The sequence below is a fragment of the Mustela erminea genome, chromosome 12 (genome assembly GCF_009829155.1).
Source record: "Mustela erminea isolate mMusErm1 chromosome 12, mMusErm1.Pri, whole genome shotgun sequence".
Taxonomy (NCBI): Eukaryota; Metazoa; Chordata; class Mammalia; order Carnivora; family Mustelidae; genus Mustela; species Mustela erminea.
In genome coordinates, this window is record NC_045625.1 from 66,849,174 (window position 1) to 66,855,663 (window position 6,490).

A 6,490-nucleotide genomic window follows, 5' to 3' on the forward strand; every position below is an offset into this window, starting at 1 on the left:
CACTTACATGTGGCACCTAAAAAACAAACCAATAAACCAACAAAACCAGAAACAGACCCCATAAATACAGAGAACAAACTGACGATTACCAGAGAGGAAAAGGTGGGGGGATGGGCAAAATAGGTGAAGGGCAGTGGGAGATACAGGCTTCCAGTTATGGAATGAATAAGTCACGGCAATAAAATGTATAGCATAGGGAATACAATCAATGGTACTGTAATAACATTGTAGGGTGACAGATGGTAGCTACACTTGCAGTGAACAGAGTATAATATATAGACTTGTCAAATCACTCTGCTATACACCTGAAATTAACATTGTGTGTCAACTATACCTCAATAAAAAGAAAAAAAAGAGTACATAGTAATCTAATAAAAAGCTATAAAAAAGTTAAACTTCTGCATTAAGGGATAATGTATAATTATCCTCCATATGTTTATAATGTGTGAGTATTATAAATATATTTTTCTCACACATTTTTCATCAGTTGTTCCTATCAATCACCAATAATTACCACTGTTAACGAGTCCTATAGTTTCATTTAAATAACAGCATTTAAGTAACAAAATTAGGGGCACCTGAGTGGCTTAGTTGATTAGGCACCCAACTTTTGGTTTCAGCTGAGGTCATGATCTTAGGGTCCTGGAACTGAACCCTGCATCCGCTCCCTGCTCAGTGGGGAGTCTGCTTTCTCCCTCTCCCTGTGTGTGTGCATGTGTGTGTGTGTAAACACACACACTCTCCCCCCCCTCAAGTAAGTAAATAAAATCTTTTTTAAAAAGTAACAGAGGGCGCCTGGGTGGCTCAGTGGGTTAAGCCGCTGCCTTCGGCTCAGGTCATGATCTCAGGGTCCTGGGATCGAGTCCCGCATCGGGTTCTCTGCTCTGCGGGGAGCCTGCTTCCTCCTCTCTCTCTCTCTGCCTGCCTCTCTGCCTACTTGTGATCTCTCTGTGTCAAATGAATAAATAAAATCTTTAAAAAAAAAAAAGTAACAGAAAATTAAATATAGAACAGTTTCAAATAAACATCCATTTTTCATAACTTCATGTTAAAGTAACAACACATGTGTATATATTGAATATCACTTTTTTCCTGATATGGCTGTGTCCTAGACTGATAGTTCAAACAGATAGTCTTACTTCACTGAGTAAATGTACCATAATTTATTCAACCAGTTCTCTACTGATGGACATTTAAGTTGTTTCCATGGTTTGACATTATAAATAGTGCCACTGGGAATGGCTTTGTGTCTATGCCTTTTCAGTTTTGCGAGTGTATCTTTGGGCTAAATTCCTATAAACAGGTTTTGGGGGCTAGGTATACATACATATATAATCCTGACACTGCCAAATTCCCCTCTACTGAGTGTTTTTTTGTGTTTGTTTTTTTCCTTTTTTAATGTCCACCAGCGAGTGCTAGAGTTCTCATGTTCCCGTTGCCTCATCAATACAGTATGTGGTCAAACTTTGAGAATTTTGCTGGACTGCTACATAATAAAAATGGTATCTCGGTATAGTTTTAATCTGCGTTCTCTTATCATGAGTGTGGTAGAGTTTTTTTTATCTTTTTAAGTGAATTTTACATCTTTTTCTGTGATCTGTCTGCTCTCATCTCTAACTTATTTTTATGTAGGATTACTGGTTATTTTCTTTTCTGCTTCTAAGAAGCTCTCTATATTAACTGTTTATGATTTAAATTGCAATTGTTTAGCCAATGCAGCATTTGTCTTTTTACTTTGTTTTTGGTTGCTTTTTATACTTGTTACATGAAGGTATTTTCTAATCAAATTTACCAACAAAGATGTCATTTAGTACCGTGGGTATTACTGAGATCCCATAAGAAGATGGCATTAAGAAGGAAGCAGGCTCAAATTTGAGTCCCGAGGAAGTCGAACATACAGAGATCAGGTAGAGGAAGGGGACCTAGCGAAGAGCTCTGAGAACAAAGACCAAAGCTAGAAAAAAAACCAGGAGAGAGTGTTTCACTGAATCTAAGAGAGATGTCAACTCTCAATTATCCCCCTAAAAACGCATATATAACAAATTATAGTATTGTTTTCTTTGTAAAAAATCTTTTCACAATTCCCTTTTATGAATGATTTTCATGCAGTTCCTTCACACTTTTTTTTTTTAAGATTTTATTTATTTACTTGACAAAGATCACAAGTAGGCAGAGAGGCAGAGAAGAGAGAGATAGAGAGAGAGAGGGAAGCAGGCTCACTGCTGAGCAGAGAGTCCGATGCGGGGCTTGATCCCAGGACCCTGAGATCATGACCTGAGCCGAAGGCAGAGGCTTAACCCATTGAGCCACCCAGGCGCCCCTCCTTCACACTTTTTCAAGTGAATTTTCTTAAAAAAATTAACCAAAAAAATTAACTACATATGTAATTCCCTTTGAGTTGTCCGATCCAGAGAAATTAAAACTCTTAAACTCCTATCAGAAGGGAAGTGAGCACAGCAGACATCAATCAATTACAGTCAAAATATGAAATTAATTGGAAGAGAAATTCAAAGAATCAAATACTGAAAAAAACCCTTAAGAATTAGATAAACTTTAGATCCTAATGAAATACACTGTAAAGAATTTGAAACTATTGAGCAAACTTGAACACTGCCTGGATTTTTGATATCCAGAAATAAATATTTTTAAGTAGTATAATGACATTGTAGTAATCTTTTGAAAAAAACCAATCTTTATTTTTTAAGAGATCCTAACTGAAACGTTTATAAGCAAACAGATATGGTACCTAGTGTTTGTTTCAAAATCATCAACAGGTTGGGGGTAAAGAGAGAGAATAAGATGCATTGATAATTGTGGCAGATGGTGATGGATGTGAGAGTTCATTGTATTATCTATTTTTGGATGGTTCATTTCTTTTTTTTTTTTTTTTAAAGATTTTATTTACTTATCAGAGAGAGAGGGGGGCAGAGAGCAAGCACAGGCAGACAGAATGGCAGGCAGAGGCAGAGGGAGAAGCAGGCTCCCTGCCAAGCAAGGAGCCCGATGTGGGACTCGATCCCAGGACGCTGGGATCATGACCTGAGCCGAAGGCAGCTGCTTAACCAACTGAGCCACCCAGGCGTCCCGGATGGTTCATTTCTTAATAATAAAAATTTCCTTTAATAAAGAAATTAAGAGCCAAATGTTTGTCCCTAATGGCTTTCCTTAGCTCATCCAAGAAGAAAATGATCTTTACTCTGCTGTACTACCATAGTCCCAGCGTGTGAGTGCTGACCATCCTGACTCCATCTTTGACACTCCATCTTATTCATGTTCATTGTCCCTTCTCTCAGGATTACGTCCCAGGCCCCTTGGAGATTAATACACATTCCTTAGAAATGCCCACTAAAGCGAGGAATGTGGGGAGGCTTGCTTTGGCTTCCTAGGACTCTGTTTGACAGAACAGTCTTTCCCCTTCTTGATCCACAGGTGCTGCCAAATGATTAAAGGTTCGCTGTCAGTTAAGTACTCGTGAACACTTTGATCTCACTATAATGCCCTTCTGTGGGTCCCCTCCCTCTATAAAATCTGTGGACTAAAGTCTGGACTTCTTGGAGAATAACTGTGCCTTTACCAAGCATCATCCATCTCCCCAAGAAGCCCATTAATAAGTTACCCTGAATAGAACTCCTGTAAACTGAATGGAGTCACCTGCTTCGTTTTCCGATCTCAAAGGTCCTCCTCAGTTTGGGGGATACTTCACTGTCCCTCCCCCACCTTCTAACACCCAGCCATTTAAATAACATGACACACCACAACAAGTAAGTTGCTACAAAATAACACATGTGGGCATAGAACCAGCAAAGTCAAATTGGGAAATTTAAAATTGTTTTCCCTTAAATGTTATACTAAACAGTTACTGTCCAAGACATTTCTGCAAAGAAGACATCCAGATGGCCAACAGACACATGAAAAAGTGCTCAACATCACTCGGCATCAGGGAAATACAAATCAAAACCACAGTGAGATACCACCTCACACCAGTCAGAATGGCTAAAATTAACAAGTCAGGAAACCGCAGGTGTTGGCAAGGATGCGGAGAAAGGGAAACCCTCCTACACTGTTGGTGGGAATGCAAACTAGTGCAGCCACTCTGGAAAACAGGATGGAGGTTTCTCAAAAAATGGAAAATAGAGCTACCCTATGACCCAGCAATCACACTATTAGGTAATTACCTTAAAGATGCAAATGTAACAATCTGAAGGGGCATGTGCACCGGCATATTTATAGCAGCAATGTCCACAATAGCTAAACTATGGAAAGAGCCTAGATGTCCATCAACAGAAGAATGGAAGAAGATGTCATATATATATATATATATATATATATATACACACACACACACACACACACATATACACATATATGTATATACACACATATCTACACCTACAAATATACAGAATATATATATGTATAGAATATATATGACATCTGTGTATATATATATTCTGTATGTGTATACACACACACACACACACAAACACAATGGGATGTTATGCAGCCATCAGAAAATGAAATCTTGCCATTTGCAATGACATGGATGGAACTAGAGGGTATTATGCTAAGCAAAACTAGTCAATCAGAGAAAGACAATTGTCATATGATTTCACTGATATGAGGAATTTGAGAAAAAGAGAGAGGATCACAGGGGAAAGGAGGGAAAAATGAAACAAGATGAAACCAGAGAGGGAGACAAACCATAAGAGATTCTTAATCTCAAGAAGCAAACTGAGGGTTGCTGGAGAGGGGGTAGGTGGGAGGGATAGGATGGCTGGGTGATGGACATTGGGGAGGTTATGTGCTGTGAAGTGCGTAAGACTGATGATTCACAGACCTGTACCCCTGAAACAAAGACATTATATGTTAATTTAAAAAAAAAACAGTTACTCTCAGTAACCTAAATTTTAAAAAATGTTTATTAAAATTTTTGCCCAATAACCACCAAGTATATTTCTTATAAAACAAAAAATTCCAGATGCCATGTAAGCCAAAACATAAAAATCACTCATAATCCTAGGCTGAATGAGACATGGCCTTTGTTCATACTGTTTATTCATTTTGTCCATGCATATATATGGTTTTATTTTGTCTATTAAAAGTGAATTCTCACTGTACATATTGTTTTGTATTCTACTGCTTTTAACTTTGACTGTGAATATCTTTCACTTTAATAAAAATTGTAGTAGAAAACTCAGACACCTAAGTATTTTTCCACTCAGCAGTCTTTTAACTCTCACTCATATCTGTGATTACTTCTCCTTTGTGATTTTTGATCTTGTTGATTTTTTTTCCTCATCATGCTTGGAAAAAATTGTAGGAGTCAAACTTCTTACACTTTGCCCCCCCAAAAACCAGTTTTTAATTTTATCTTTTTTGTGTTCTTTCTAATTAATGTCTTATTTTATTCTTAGTAATGCTTTCTCAGGCTATTTTGGTAGTCCTTTCTTAATTTCATGAGCATTTGATTCCTTCGCTTTCCATTGTTTGTATTTAATACTAAGGATATTTGAGATAATACCATTTCCTCCTGTAGGTTTTATTACATATTCCTATTTCCATTGATTCCTCAATTCTATCTCTTTTAAATTCCTCCTTGATCCAAGGTTATTCCAGAGTGTTTAAATATATAACGTATTATGTATTTAACTCTATTGGCTAACAATCAGATATGATCCTAAAGCACTGAAATTTCATGATGATGTACTAAGGCATAAGTTTATTTCACTTTCATTTCTTTTCCAGGCATTAAGTGGGCCCTTTGAATGTAAAAACACATATCTTTCAGTTCTAGGGAGTTTCCTTAAATTGTGTTTTATTATATCCTGCCCTTTTCCTTCTGACCTCAACTTCTAGAAATATTCTTCAGGTGTCAGATTTCTGGAACTGGTTAATTTTTTAAAAATTCTATTTAAATGGATATGGAAAAATTGTACTTAAAATTTGTTTGTACTTTATTTACTGAATTACCTGAATAAATATTCAGTTTTATCTCAAACTTTCTATCAAGTTTTCGTTTTTGTTATCATTTTTTTTAAGATTTATTTGGGGAGTAGGGGAGAGGAAGAATGACTCTCAGTAGACTCCCCAAGGAGGAGCGCAATAGGAAACTCCATCTCCTGACCCCAAGATCATGACCTGAGCCAAAACCAAGAGTCAGATGCTTAACTGACCAAGGCACTCAAGCACCCTTCTGCTAGCACATTTCTTAATTTCCAAGAGGTCATTTTGCTCCCTGAATGTTTCTTACCATGATAGAACACTGTTTTCCATATATGTATTATTTTCTCATATCTGATGCAATTGATGGTAATTCTCTTCCTCCTGCATGCATTATTTTTTCTAAGATTTCTTCCTAAGTATTTCAGTCTCTGCTTTCCATATTAGAGACTTCCACAATCTGGTGATTCTTGGCTAGAGGTTCATATTGAAGCATGGGATCTTCAAGAGCAGATCTAAGGTTCTGTTCTCCCAGTAGGGGCTTGAAAAG